The 15,844-nt window shown below is 48.4% G+C and overlaps 1 pseudogene; it reads left to right on the top strand.

The window, feature by feature from the left end:
• The first annotated feature begins 7,773 nt into the window (after positions 1 to 7,773).
• On the top strand, positions 7,774 to 15,638 carry LOC139158442 (SLA class II histocompatibility antigen, DQ haplotype C beta chain-like; annotated as a pseudogene).
• The last annotated feature ends 206 nt before the right edge of the window (positions 15,639 to 15,844 follow it).

Genomic DNA, 15,844 nt, shown 5'->3' with positions numbered 1-15,844 from the left:
TGTGACAATTCACACTATTTCTGGCGATGTGACCCCCCCTCCCCCCTTTGCTGCCACCCCCCCCCCCCCCCGGATCTTAGCCCCATCTTCCTGGTTCATATGAAGAATCCCAGCCTTTGCTCCTTTATCTACAGTAAAAGTTCCTCTTTGTATTTCTAATTTTCTTCGCCTTCTCTTTTTCTGCAGCACTCATGAATTAATCATGAATTAATCCTGCTCTCCAATGCAAAAGGATTTATTTTTATTTCTTTGGTCTCTGATGACTCTTTGTCCTGTTTGCAAACTCTGAAAAATGGAGGCAGAAGGTGGCAAGTTGGGGGGAGGAGGAGAATGGCAGCATGGACCTTCTCTTGCTGAGAACAGACCCCTCCCCACTTTCTTTCCTGTGAGGGAGGGGTGGAGACCATGTAGACTGTCCCCAGGGATGCTGGGCTGACCTGTCAGTCAAGCCCCCTCATGTCTCCTGGCTTTGAACCCACAGCAGCTTCATCTACATTATTCTTCCTACAAATCCCTTCCCTTCCCTTCGCTTTGCTGTGAAAGAATAAACGTCAGATGTAGGAAAACCCTGGAATCCTTCGTTTCTTCCTCCTCTTCCTCCTCTTTCCTGCCCCCACAGGAGGCCCCTCCCTCCGCTGCCTCTGGATCAACCATCCCGGCTACTTCGGGTCCAAAGCCAGAACTGATGTGGGAGGCGAGTGGGCAGATCCAGGGAGGGGAGGGGCTGGACCCCCTTCTACTCAGGGGCCCCTTGCTCTGCTCCCCCTCAAGGCCCCCTTTGAGGAGCAGAATGCCAGCAGGGACGGTCCTCCCTCGGCAATTGTGGGGAGCCATTGGGGGCACCCGAGACTCCCCCTACATTCACCCAGCCATTTGAGCGATTTCTCTTCCTCCCAACTGGAGGGTCCTGCCCCATTTTGTCAGCCAATATCCCCTCCCTTTTGGGGACTCTTTCGAATGGCATGGTAAAATGGTGAAGGCTCAAGCAGGGGGTTGGATTAGATGACCTTTAGGAAATCCATAAGAAGCCGTTCCTGGTGCAGGAGACGTTTGACATAGAGGGGAAGACCAGCTCTACAGGGGGAAGTGTGGGGCTCCATGTTGCCGTCTTGAGTGGAAGACCCCTTCCTTCTCTCCAGCACCCCTAGATGTCTCTGGACAGCCCCCCAATTGAGCCCGGCCCCCTCCAGAGCTGATCCAGACTGGTTGTGCAGAATTCCAGTGGCCTTGATCCCTGGGGCGGAATTTTCCCCTCCCTTTTCTCATGTGCGGTCTTGGGGTCCCCACAGGAAGAATCGGTTGCTGTGTGACTGTAGGAATTGTTTGAAACTCAGAGAAGATCTGGGCTCCTGTTGGCAATACCTCCTCTTGCAAGAACCTGGAGAAAGGACACCACGGGGTGGGGGGATCAGAGCGGAATTGTTTAGGAGAAAAAATAAAGGCATGATCCATTGTTCAGGGGAACTGAAATAGCTGTTTCCAAAATGGACAATCAAACTAAGGTGGTTGGTTGTTTCCCAGGAGCAATTATTAAAAACATGACTGAGAGGCTTAAATAAATAATAAAGAAATTGGGATTCATGGACCAGGATCCAAAACACCCACATCGGGGCTTCTGGTGGGGGTGAGTTGCCCCTCACAAGGACCTAGAAGGTCAGCTCTGGACATGAAAGAAGGAAAAGGGAGAATAATCTGTGGACCTCATTATTTTTTAAAGCCCCTAATTCACATCTTAGGTAGTTGCTCCTGGGAAACAACCAACCACCCTGGTTTGATTCTCCCTTCTACAAATGGCCGCTTTCACCTTCATCCCGTTTCTTCCTCCTACTTTGAGCATCCGTAAAGAGACACCGGAATTCCCTCAATTTCTGAAATGGTCCATTTTAGGGTCCTTCCCTAAGAGATGGAGCCATATTTCTAGGGAGGGGGAGTCCATTTAAAGGCTTTGAAGGGTTCCCACAACTCCCACAGGCCCCCAAGGTCCCCCAGGAGCCATTGAGGGAGGGTGAATATGGCTTTCCCCTGGTCTGAATGTAGCAGCGGTCAGGAGGGGCCTGGCCCGGCCTGGTCATGTGTGTTGTCTGAAGGTGGCCACATCTTGACCAACGGCAGGTTCCTCCCACCGGCACACTGGTGCCCTGTGCGTGCATCCTCGTGATTCAGGCGCCCATGCGTACATGTGACTTTGCTTCTGCGCATGAACGGGAAGGAAAAAAACCCAAAAAATTAAAAGAAAAAAACGATGACGGTTCACGACAGACCAGTGAAGACGGTGCCGCAACCGTTGTGCGCAAATTGCGCACCATTGATTTTGACACTCTTGTTGGCTAGAGGTGTGGGGAGTTGTAGTCCTCACCCTCCATAAAGGTTTATCATCCCTCCACTCATGGCACCTTGGAGGGGGGGGACCTGGAGGGGCTGAAATTTGTTTGGAGGAGAGCTCTTCATCGCCAGTCCAGAGAATGGGAAAGAAGTTCCTCTCTTAAACCTTGGGGGTTAAAATTGTGGAATGGAGGCCAGCTGAACTATCCCTCAGATTTCCCTTCAGTGCCACCAGAGAGTGGTCTTCACCAGTGTTCCCTCTAATTTTTTTTGGGGTGGGCGGAAAAGTATAGTGTCTGAGCGGCAGTCCCTTCGGGACTGGGCAGCACAGAAATAATAATAAATAAATAAATAAATAAATAAATAAAATAAATAATAAACAAACAAACAAACAAACAAATAAATAAAAAACCCACCCTGTTTTGCCTCAGAGAATTTCAAAATAAAATACTGTACTGTGTGTCTAGAACAGTGAGCTCATAATAGGGCAACTCTATCAATATCAAAATGCCACTTAAATAGTTGAGCTAGTTTCAAAATAGATTTTGATTTTCTTTCTCTCTTCCTTACTCCCATTCTTTTTCTTTTTCTTTTCCTTCCTCTCTTTTTTGTATCTGTTTCTCTCTCTTCCTCTCTCTCTCCTCCCCTCTCACTCTTTCCCTCTCGGCTTCTGGGCAGGTTTGGAAAACTCTGAGTTGATGATGACTTTTAAGTGAGCGATTGCTCACTGCTCAGCTTAGAGGGAACTATGGTCTTCACTGCAGCTCTGACTGGCTTTTATTAATCAACTATATATAAAAATGGGGTTGGGGGAGAGAAATGGCTGGGGGAGGGGGGAACGGAAGTGGGAAGAAAACCGGCTTCTGCGTATCAAAACATACCAAGCTTGCAGATCAGATATTACCTGTTACCACCGACAAGGACTAAAACCCATCTTTCCTTTTCCTTAGAATCAATGGTGCTGGGGAGAAAGATAGTCAGACATGAATGTGGTTTTTTAGGAGGGGGCATCTATGGTAGATGCCTATGGGAAGAGTATGATTGGGGGGGTTGCTCAGTTTTCCATTTCAGAGCCCCCCCTCGATTGGTTCCTCCTCCTCACCTTTGCTCTCTGCTCCTTTGCTAGGAAAGTGTGCAGCTAGAGCGATGTCCCGAGATGTCCTTTTTTATATCTTCTTAAGTGATCTTGGACTCCTTTGCACATTAAAAAAATCTGAATTGAAGCCATGGTTTGGTGAAACCGAAATACAGTAATACCTCGTCTTACGAACTTAATTGGTTCCCGGAGGAGGTTCGTAAGGCGAAAAGTTCGTAAGACGAAACAATGTTTCCCAATGTAAAATCAATTAATGCGTGCAAGAACACCCCCCGCAAAAATGACGCTCCGCTGGGCGCCACCGCTCGGCTGTCGCCTTTTGAAACAGCCGGGGGGGCTTCTCGGCATCCTCCCGAACCCGAACACCAAACACGAACTTTTGCCAAACTTCTGGGTTGGGCATTTGGGAGGGCACCGAGAAGCCCCGCCACCCGGCTTTCGCCTTTTGAAACAGACGGGGGGCTTCTCGGCATTCTCCCGAACGCCGAACACAGAAGTTCAGCAAAAGTTCAGGTTCGGCATTCTGGTTTGAGAGGACGCCGAGAAGCCCCGCCACCCAGCTGTCAGCTTTGCAAAAGAGACGCGGAGCTGTCGGCCAGTCGGGAGGCTCAAACAGAGGTGGGGAATCCCAATAGGGAATTCCATGGGCGGAGCTTTGACGTCACAGAGACGTCCTTCCTGGCCGGCCGAAACGTGGACTCCATCCATCCATCCATCCATCCATCCATCTATCTATCTATCTATCTATCTACCTATCCTCTCTCTGTCTCTGTCTCTCTGTCTCTCCCTCCTAATCTCTCTCAAATGTGTATAGCCCCCTCAACTCACAACAAGTGACTGGGTCACAATCAGCAAAGCTAAAAATGGGTATTTACATGAAAGTATTAGAAAAACATTCAAACAATTTTTAAAAACTTTTAAAAGAAGGAATATTAGGCAAAGAGACACTTTTTTCAGTGCCGTTGAAACTTCAAGCAGTCGCTACAGGAACTGTTATAAGTCAAGGACTCCTTCCAGTGGGTCACAGGACAAAGGGGCTGCCCCACCTGGAGACTCAGCCATGGGGCGGAGGAGGGGGGTCCCTGAGCTGCCCTGATGAAGAATGGAGGCTTGTTGCCTGCTGGATCCTGGCCAGTTCCTCAGTTCCGCTTCGGAGGAGCCCAACGCTTCAGGCTGGGGAAGCGAAGCCCAAGCGCCGCTTCAGCTGTTGGGGCTTGCAGAAGGAAGAGCTGCTGCTCTCTCTCTCTCTCTCTCTCTCTCTGCGTGTGTGTGGTGTGGGTGTCAGGAAAAACTTAAGAGAAAATCAAAACTTCACACGGGGAAACATGAAAAGAGCCCAGAAGTTCTGCTTTGATCAGGAGAGCGATGGGCGTCCCACCAGAGTCTCTCTGGATCTGGGGCCCATTCTGTGTGACTGGGTGTGTGCAAACACACAATTGTGGGGCAGTTTGGGCCTCTGCCTCCTTCAGCTGCAGGTAGGGACCCAGTTCTGTCCTGCTGAGGCCGGTGCTGGGCCAGGGAGAGGGTCGGCATACAAATCGAATAAATAAATAAATAAATAAAAATAAATAAATAATAAATAAATAAATAAATAAATAGGTAAGTAGGTAGATAGATAGATAGATAGATAGATAAATAAATAAAATAAATAAAATAAATAAAATAAATAAAATAAATAAAATAAATAAAATAAATAAAATAAATAAAATAAATAAAATAAATAAAATAAATAAAATAAATAAAATAAATAAAATAAATAAAATAAATAAAATAAATAAAATAAATAAAATAAATAAAATAAATAAAATAAAATAATAAATAATCGTCTTGTAATTATTTGGGAGCAGAGGTAGAAACCAAATACGGGGTCAGCCAAAAGGGGACTTCGATGCAACAATCCGAGGAATAAACGGGGTGAATTCTGGAGAAAATCTGTGGAGGGAGCTGCAGGTTCAAACCTCAGCCGGAGAAACCTTCCTGACTTGAGAGGACTCATCATCATTTCTTTCTCTCCCCCTCCCCCACTGTATTTGAAGAGGTTACAACAAATGGACCACCTGCTGATGTGAACAAATACTCCACTGTTTCTGCTTCTATTCAAAATATAAAGGTTAGAGTTTATCTATCCCTCCATCCCTCCATCCCTCTATCTATCTATCTCTCCCCCATCATTTCTCTCAAATTTATAGAGCCCCCCCAACTAATGACGAGTGACACTGGTTCACATTCAGCAAAGCTAAAAACGAGTATTTAAAAAACCCATTCAAAACAGTAAAACACTTTTAAAAGAAAGACTATTAGGCATAGTTCCCTCTAAGCTGAACAGTGAGCAATCGCTCACTTAAAAATCATCATCAACTCAGAGTTTTCGAAACCTGCCCAGAAGCCGAGAGGGAAAGAGTGAGAGGGAAGGAGAGAGAGAGGAAGAGAGAGAAACAGATAGAAAAAAGAGAGGAAGGAAAAGAGAAAGAAAAAGAATGGGAGTAAGGAAGAGAGAAAGAAAATCAAAATCTAGTTTGAAACTAGCTCAACTATTTAAGTGGCATTTTGATATTGATAGAGTTGCCCTATTATGAGCTCACTGTTATAGATACACAGTACAGTATTTTATTTTGAAATTCTCTGAGGCAAAACAGGGTGGGTTTTTTATTTGTTTGTTTTGTTTGTTTGTTTGTTTGTTTGTTTGTTTGTTTGTTTATTTATTTATTTATTTATTTATTTAATATTTCTGTGCCGCCCAGTTAGAGGGAACACTGCGGGCCGTAACTACAGACACTATACTTTTCCGCCCCCCCCCCCCCAAAATTAGAGGGAACACTGCTATTAGGCAAAGAGTCACTTTTTTCAGTGACATTGAAACTTTAGTCACTAAATGGCCTGTTGTGAGTCAAGGGCTCCTTCCGGTGGGGCTGCTGCACAAAGGGGCTGCCCCACCTGGACACTCAGCCATGGGGCAGAGGAGGACAAGGAACTTGAAATATAAATGTAATACTTTATTACTGCGCATGCTGACTGCAGCCAGAATTCTTGATATGCAAAAGTGGAAAGAAACCTCCATCCCCAGGAGGGACAAAGTGATGGAGTGAAGAAGTTGACAGAGATGGAGAAATAAACCCCTTTTTGACCAGGGGAAAGAATAGAGATCCAGCTATTTTTCTACCTGGAAATGAAATCTGAAATTTTTCTACCTGGAAGTGAAATTGCTGTTATAGAAACTGTTGTATTTACTTAGAGAAGAAATATAAACCGAGGCTGCAATTTCACTTTCCATTTTATTCTGGTGGGAGAAAGTTTCCTTCCTCTCTTTTTCCCTTTCATCCCCCACTTTCTTTCCCTTCCCCGTTTCCTTCCCACTTTCACTTTCTCTTTTCCGCCCTTCTTATCCGAGGGAAAGAATCACCAGAGGGAGACTGTGGGTTTTGGGGGCAAAAACCGCCCCCCGATTCCCCTCGAGATCTGCGGAATCCAAGGGCGAAATTCCTCCCCCAATGTCCCTCGAGGTCTTTCTCTGCTGAAAGGGGCGAGGGTTGTGCCTGGTGGCGAAGGGGGGGGAGTTCTCCCAGGAAAGGAGCGGGAAGCGGGGGAGAAGCGGCCAGACTGGATCCCGGGATCTGCTTTGGCAGGAAAAGGGGGATACTCCGACCCACCGGAAGAAAGAGGGAGATTCCTACACGACCGAGGTTGAGGCGCTTCGTCCAGACGTTGTGAGCGAGGGAGACGCGTGCTTGAAGGAAGGGAAGCGCCGTTTTCTCTGGGAAAGCCACCAGATCCCTCCGGAGATTCCCCCTGAAGAAGGGGAGGGCCTGGGGAGAGGATCCGGCTGGGTGAGTAGGGATCCCCGCAGATCGTCTCCTTCTCCTCCTGCCCGGACTGCCAGCAGAGGGTTTTCCTGGCTTCCCTTCGGGTGGGGGGAGGGGGTGACCCCCGAATTCCAGCCTTGCATGGGGCGGCGCCTCCCCCCTTGTCACCCAGGGCAGCTGCCCGGGGCTCGCTCCTTCCAGGCTGAGCGGGTGGGGGGAGCCCAGAAGGATCCTTCCAGCTCCGGGTCCCCTCGGCCTTTCGGGAGTCTCCGCAGCTCCAGCCTGGTCGCCCACTGGGCACTGGGGGAACCCAAAGGGCATCCAGTCCGCCCCTCCAGGCGTCCAGAGAAAGGGACAGTGGGGGAGGATGATGGGGAGGGGGTTGCAAAAGGGAGCCCACCTTCCCCTCCGCTCCGGAGCCGGCATGAAGGAGCCCCCTAGAAAGCAGCCCCCCAAGATTGAGCACGTCCCCCCTCCCCCTCCCTCCGCTCCTCTCTCGGCTTCGGACTATCTCCTCTATCGGGCGAAGTCAAGGGAGACTCTGCCCGGAGACCGATGACGCTGCAGAAGGGAGTCCTCCCATTGGCCCTCCTGCTCCTTCTGGACACGCCCAATACCGAAGTCCGAAGAAAACTCCTCCCCCCAATCCAGACCTCCCGATTCCGCCTGTGGGGCTGGGAACCTCCGCATCTCTCGCCTCTCTCGGTGGGGCGCTGGTGGGGCCGCCTCATCCATGGCTTTGGTGGGGGTCCCGCTGGTGCTGCTTGTGGGGGCGCTGGTCCGGATCCCCGGAAGCGGAGGGGGGAAGGAGAGCCCCGGTAAGGAGAGGGATGGGCGGAGAAGGGGGGGGGGAGAAAGCTTATGGGTCACCAGAGCCTCCGACAGCCTCTATCTCTGGGTGGTCTCCTCCCCCTTCCTCCCCACCTGCACCCCCAGGAGAAAAGAGAGGGACCCCCGTTCCTTGATTGAAGCCGGGGGGGGGGGAGTCGCAGCCGGGCTCCTCCTTCGCCCCCCCCTAACGTCTCGGTCGGAGGGGGCTGCAGGGAAAGAGGAAGGGAAGGGAAAACGAAAGCGAAAGCGCGAAACGCATTTTCAGCCCTGAATCCACCGGAGGGAAAAGACGCATTTGAGCAAAAGGATTTTTGCCATTTAAGAAAAAAGACTTGCCCTGCCCTTCCCCTTTTATTCCCACCTTTCTCCCTCTTTCTTCCCCCTCTCTCCCCTCCCTGCCCTGCAGCCCCCGCCAACAGCCAGTCTCCCTCCCTCGCTAGGGTTGAGGGAGTCCCCTTTCCCTCCTCCCTCCTCCTCCACCAGAGGCTGGGAACGATGGGCCCTGGGGTCCCTCCTAACGGCCTTCCTCCCTAACCCCACCCCCTTCGCAGCCCATTTCCTGCACCAGACGAAGAACGAGTGCCACTTCCTCAACGGGACGCAGCGGGCGAGATACCTGTTAAGGTTCATCTACGACCGGCAGGAATACGCCCGCTTCGACAGCGACCGCGGGGAGTTCGAGGCCGTCACGGAGTTGGGGAAGGTGGATGCGGACGCGTGGAACAGAGACAAACGCATCCTGCAGGACGCCAAGACCTCTGTGGATTCCGTCTGCCGGAACAACTACCAGGTTTCCCAAAGCAATTCTGTGGTTGGCCGGAGAGGTGAGTCGGGGGGGGGGGAGATTTTGGGGGAAGATCTCCCCCCCCCTTTCTTTTCCTTTCCAAGGGGGGTCCAGGCCTCTGAGAGGGATCTTCCAAGAGAATCCACGGAAGCCACTTGTGGTCTCCTTTCTCTGCCTTTTTCTTCTTCCTTCCGAGTCATTTCCACTGCAATAAAGAAGCAACTAAGCCAAATAAATCAATGTATAAAATTAAATAAGCAAATTAAACCTATACATACATAAATAAAACTGAATAAATGGAAACTGAAATAAATAATAATAAAATAATAAAGTAAAACCAGTAAGTAATAAAGTAATAATCTAAATAAAGAATAAAGAATGAACTAAATAATTACAATAAATAAAGTATAAACAATAATAAGTCAATAAATATATAATATAATAAATAATTGATAAATAATAAATAACAATAAATCAATAAAAATATGATGGGGGGAGATAAAATATACTTTGTACTCCTGCTGTTTTAAATCGAGAGTTCTCTTATTTGTCTATTCAATTGAATTCCTGGAGGGGCAGAGGGAAAAAGTTGTGTCCCTCAGTAGGTATTTAAAAAGAAAGAAAAAATATATTTTCCCCATCCACTTAAATTCTCCACGAACTCCCATCTGGCCAGATTGGAACCTCAAAATCTTCACACTGCAGTCTTGAAAATAAGGAGTTTTGGGATGGGCTATAAACATAAACATGTAAAAATGCCACATTGAAGCTTTTGAATTTCCACGGATTTAAAATCTGATCCTTCCCTTTTCTTCTTAAAAGACTTTTTTCCTCATCCACAATTTGCATTTCCTGTTTTTTAAGAAAGGCCACTTTCACTTTGTGAATCCACTGCCTTCTCTTTTTTTTAGCAAATCCCACAAAGGCCTTTAAGGTCCCCAGATGCAAATGGGATCAGCCTGAAAAATGCAACAACCCACCCCTGGAATGCTGTTATTGGTCTGCAATCTGACCAGATCCCAGGTTGGAAGGACAGATGACCATTTCAAAAGTGGTTGTTCTTGAGCAGGACAGAATTTACAGTTAATCAGAAAATCTCTCAAGAGGAAACAAAATGGTTGTCAAAGGATCTGGGCTGGAATGGGTCAATTGTGGACCCTCTTGGGGGCGCATCCACACAACCCCCCCCCCATTGATCCATCCAGGAGTTTAGACCAGCTGCAGCATTTGCTGAAGGATGAGATCACAAAGGATCCCCTGCAAGGCTCTGCTGAGATCCTGGGACCCACCTGATCTCCTCAGCCTCCAACTATCCCCACTTCCCCTTTCCCCAAAAGATCCCCTCTGGATCCCTTCTCTCTTCCCATCCCTTCTCTTCTCCTCTTGCTTCTTCTTGCTTTCTTTCTGCCATCTTGGTTGATCATCTTCATGGCCGCATAGAGGAATTAAGCTCTGCCCTCTTCCCTCCCCTCCATAACCTCTGCCTGAAGCCGCTGCCATCACCAGGGCTGGAGGTCTCCTCCTTACGCTGATGTTATCAGATTACACCTGCACCTCTGGGGACACAGGTGATGCTGAGGCTGTGGGGGGATCGTCCCAGAGACTCAATTGGCAATTCTGGAGATTCTCCTGGACTCCTGAAGAGGAGGAGGCAGTCATACCTAGGAGAGTGTTTGTAAGGCTTTGGGTTAGTTGTGGCCACTTTGGCAAATACATTTAACAAATAACTAAATTTACTGAATAAACAAAGAAAGCTTGTGGCAATACACCCAATTAAAAGTGCGGTTTCATTTTCAACAAGATTCCAGGAATCCTCCGACTCGTGCTGCGTCTGTCCTTTCTGTCTTCTGCATTATTTCTTTCCATGTCCACCACATCTGGCAGAAGGTCCCTTCCACCTCTTGGCCTTTCCAGCATTTATCCCTGTCAGACTTGCCTCTTTCGGGAATTCTTTTATGGAGACTGCAACTGATCCCAGTCACAAAAAAATGAAACTTTTTAAATTTTATTTTATTTATTTATTTTAATTAGATTTGTATGCCCTCTTTCAGGATCCCTTTTGATTTCTTGCTGCAATTTACTTTGGAAGATGACTCAAAACACAAAATAGTTTTTTCAGGAGTGAAAAGGGATCTTGGCCTGAACCAACCAACTTGGTCTTCTGTTCTGGGCCCTCCTGTGTCTCTCATGTGCCTCCTTCTCCTCCCTCCCTCCAGCCAAGCCCACCGTCACCATCTCCCCCACCAAGATAGACCCAACTTCCCCCAACACCATCCTCCTCTGCACAATGACGGGCTTTTACCCCTTGGAGATCGAGGTCCAGTGGCTGAAGAACGGCCAGCCAGAGGAGGGCGTGGCCTTCGGGGAGGAGCTCCAGAACGGAGACTGGACCTACCAGCTCCAGGTGATGCTGAAGACCCAGACCCAGCGGGGGGACGTCTACACTTGCAAGGTGGAGCATGCCAGCCTGGAGGCCCCCATCACCATCCAGTGGGGTAAGCCCTTCCCTCCCACCCCTCCTGGTCTGGGGACCCCATCCTGCCCTGAGAAGGGGGAGTAAGCCATTTTGATCCGAATGTATGAATTGATTTAGGAATCCTTTAATTCTACTAGCTAGAATGGAGCTGAAGATTTTGTAGTCGGCGTTTAAAAGAGAAATAGGACGATAGTTAGCTATATCTGTAGGATCCGTATCTTTTTTGGATATTGTTCTGTCTGGGTGCCCCCAGACTTCAACACCAACTGGAAAAAACAGCCAGACACGCTGGTAAAAGCAAAGGCACTTTATAGTTTGAAAAATAAACACAGAGAAAAACCTGTTCTTCCCAACAGGCAGGCTATGAGGCTTCACAGCAGAGTCCTGACGGCCAGACAATACAGCAGACTTCTTGCTGGCACACACACCACTGTAGAGAATAAGACCCACGCCTTTCCCCCCAAGGTTTCAGCCTTCAAGGCCACAAGCCAGAATCAGAGACGCCAAAGATCACAGCCAGGTCCCAGGACTCCCAAAGATAATACTCCACAATACAGGAAGGGTGGGTCTGCCTTTTCAGCCTTTCTGGGGAGAACCACACCCAAACCCAGCTGTTGCCTATTTAGGGCTGGAAATACCTGGCTAATTGTCCCCTTCGTTGTGCTGCTCTTCTCTGCCTGAGATCGATAATGGCTTGTGCATTTTCATCTAAGGACTCCAGGCTGCTTGCTGGGGAGAGCTCCACCCCGGGGGACTCAGGCTGTTCTTCCTCTCCCTCGGCCTGATATTCCTCCTCCCCGTCTGCCTGGGCCTCCTCCTCCTCCTCCTGTTCCTCATCCTCCCCCTCTGAGCATGGAGCCGGCAGAGGGTCAGCCGTTCCCTGAGGAGCCTCAGACGGAATCACAACAGATATTAGCGCTAGATTTGCTTCTGTCCAGGATGTTGGTATTATGCCTCTATCTAGGGCCTCGTTTAACGTTTCTAACAGGGCCTTTTCCATTTCTTTGGGGAGGTCTTTATATAATTCAGTTGGGAGGCCATCGGGGCCCGGGGCTTTGTTATTTTTTTGCCCTTTAATTGCTTCTTTTAATTCTATAGCGGTGATTGGCTTATTTATTATATCTTTCATTTCTTGTGGTACTTTAGGAAGATTGGCCTGTTCTAAAATTTCTTGTATTTTTTGGTCATGTGTGAAGTTAGGTGTATTTTCAGGATTATCATAAAGCTTGCTAAAAAAGTCACAAGCAATCTGTTTTTTACTTTCCAAATCATGACATATTTCCCCATTTGTTGTCTTGAGACAATTTATGAGTTTCTTTTCTTTTTGTTTTTTGAGTTTATTGGCTAACCATTTGCTAGGTTTATTAGCATTTTCAAAATTGTATTGATTGCTACTTTTAATTTGTTGTGCTAGATTTTGTTGATCTATTAAGTTTAACTCATGTTTTATTTGTGACATTTTTTGTTTAATTTCTTTTTTGGGGGGATATTTTTGTAAGTTTTCTTCTAGAAATCTATAATCTTCTTCTAGTTTAACCAATTTCTGCTTTTTTAGTTTGTGTTCTTTAGCCATATACGAAATAGCTATTCCTCTGGATTGACGAAATACTCAAACTGAACATAGAAAAAAAACCTGAATGTTTTCTTCTGGGCATTATTAGACAAAATCTACCTAAATCCCAAATACATTTAATTGTCCATTTAACAACAGCAGCCAGACTAACCTTTGCGTAGTGGTGGAAAAACGAGGAGATACCTCCGAATGATGCAATAATAAAAAAAATTAAATACTGCACAGAGATGACAAAATTAACTATATTAGTCAGAAACGAAACAAAGGCCACATTCAATAACTGTTGGGATCCTTTCTACAACTGGTTAGGAAAAAAGAGTGAGAATAACACGCCATAAGATTGATACGATGGATATAAACACGACCAGTTACAAATCTGGTATACAGTGATCCCCCGGTTATTGCGTCCCCAACCATTGCGAACAGGGTAATTTGCGAATTTTGAACCCGGAAGTCAAAATACCATCTACGCATGCGTGCCCTTTTTTCTATGGGCACGCATGCGTAGATGGCGCCGGGCAGATCAGCTGCTGGGCGGCTTCCCTGGGTCTTCCCCCTCTTGCTGGTGGGAGGGCGAAGCCCCCCCACAGCACCCGCTCGCCCGCCCTTCGCCCGGCTACCCGCTCGCCCACCCGCTCGCCCTTCGCCCTTCGCCCGGCCAGCTCCGATCGTTTTAAAGCAGGCACGCCGTTCTCCGCTGACTTCTAAAGCGGGGAAGTTCGCTAGGAGTCAGCGGAGAACGGCGCGCGTTTTAAAGCAGGTGCGCGTTTTAAAGCAGGCGCGCGTTTTAAAGCAGGTGCGCGTTTTAAAGCAGGTGCGCATTTTAAAGCAGGCGCACCGTTCTCCGCTGACTTCTAAAGCGGGGAAGTTCGCTAGGAGTCAGCTGAGAACGGCGCGCGTTTTAAAGCAGGCGCGCATTTTAAAGCAGGCGCGCGTTTTAAAGCAGGCGCGCCGTTCTCCGCTGACTTCTAAAGCGGGGAAGTTCGCTAGGAGTCAGCGGAGAATGGCGCGCCTGCTTTAAAACGATCGGAGTCGGCCGGCTCCGATCGTTTTAAAGCAGGCGCGCCGTTCTCCGCTGACTCCTAGCGAACTTCCCCGCTTTAGAAGTCAGCGGAGAACAGCGCGCCTGCTTTAAAACGATCGGAGCCGGCCGGCTCCGATCGTTTTAAAGCAGGCGCGCCGTTCTCCGCTGACTCCTAGCGAACTTCCCCGCTTTAGAAGTCAGCGGAGAACAGCGCGCCTGCTTTAAAACGATCGGAGCCGTCCGGCTCCGATCGTTTTAAAGCAGGCGCGCCGTTCTCCGCTGACTCCTAGCGAACTTCCCCGCTTTAGAAGTCAGCGGAGAACGGCGCGCCTGCTTTAAAACGATCGGAGCTTTCCAATGAGTCCCGAAGACAAACGTCAAACTTCCGCGTTTGTCTTCGGGACTCATTGGAAAGCCGCGCCGGTGTTTTAAAACGTCGCTGCCGACATGGGGGGCTTGCTAGCACCCCCCCAAACCCGGGTTGGGGGTTCGGGGGGTGCTAGCGAGCCCCCTATGTCGGCGGTGACGTTGTAAAACACCCGCGCCGCCCCCAATCTTCGGCTCCTCGCTAGCGCTGCGGAAGTTAAAAACACCATCTGCACATGCGCAGATGGTGTTTTTACTTCCGCAGCGCTACTTCGCGAAAACCCGCTCGTTGCGGGGGGTCCTGGAACGGAACCCTCGCAACGAGCGGGGGATCACTGTATAGCTATTCTATATTTTACATAATATTAAGAGACTTTATATATATGCTGATAATATCTTTACTACTACTCCCTAAAATCTCCATAATTTGATTAATTCAACACTGGCATTTATCAATTTAGATGAACAAACCGAACCATGGCAACGAGCTAATAAAATAGGAACCAGTTCTCATTTTCAATACAGCTCCCCCGGACATTCCCCGAATTCTTTACCCTTTCTATCCTTTCTATGTTTCTTGTCTTTTCTATCTTTCTCTCTCCTCCTCTGTACCCTTTTCCTACTTACTTCTTTCCCTCCCCTTTACAAGGTTTCTAATTTGTACTTTGTAAATTGATACATTATTCGACTGTTTTCTTTTGTTTTGACCACTATTTCATGTTTTGTACAATGTGATGTATTCTGTATTATTTGTATAATAAAAATTTTATTAAAAAAAAGAAAAAAAAAGAAGGGGGAGTGACCCTCTCTGTGGTGGTGGGAACCAGAACGGACTCTCCTGGAGGAAGGTGGGCCTGATACTCCTGCTCAGGTGAGGCTCCTTTTCCTTCCCCAGAGCCCCGTTCCTCCCTCTCTGCCAGGGCCAAAATCTGGACGGGGATTATGGGGGCCGTGATAGGAGTGGCCTTCCTGGCTGTGGGGCTCTTCTCCTACCTGAAGGCCAAGAAAGGTGAGTCTGTGGGGCTGGAGGAAGGGTTGTGGGGAGGGGGCCATCTAGGGGAGGCCACTCATCAAGCTTAGCAGATGGCCAAGAGGGTCCCATTAAGAAATATTTTGGGGAACTTCTGTTCTTGGAGAGTTTATTAAATGAAGATTGTGCAACCTATTTTGGGCTATCGATGGGGAGGGGGTCCCTCTGAGTCCTCCAGTCCATGAAGGTTCCTGATTGGCTCTTTTTCTCCTTCCAGCAATTCCCATCCAACCACCTCCACCGCCATTCTTGGTGAAGGAGATGGGGAGGGGTCCAAGTCCCAGCTTGCCTGGGATGGGGGGCAGCAGGGAGTGTGGAAGGAATTGGGGAAAGTGAGTGGGGGCAGATGGAGGCTGAGGAGATCAGGCAGATCCCAAGATCACCGGAGAGCTTTGGACGGGATCCCGTTTGTTCTCCTCCTTCACCAAATCCTCTAAGTGGCACAATTGTTAGATGGATTAATGGGGGACAGGGTCCTTTAAGAGGGTCCTTAAAATGTCCAGAGTACTTTGCTAACAGTGTTGCTCTCTGTTGAGGGACTG

This window comes from Erythrolamprus reginae, chromosome 2, assembly GCF_031021105.1.
Source record: "Erythrolamprus reginae isolate rEryReg1 chromosome 2, rEryReg1.hap1, whole genome shotgun sequence".
NCBI classification, from domain to species: Eukaryota; Metazoa; Chordata; class Lepidosauria; order Squamata; family Dipsadidae; genus Erythrolamprus; species Erythrolamprus reginae.
Note: the sequence above shows the minus strand (reverse complement) of the source record. Positions and strands in the feature narration are given on the sequence as shown.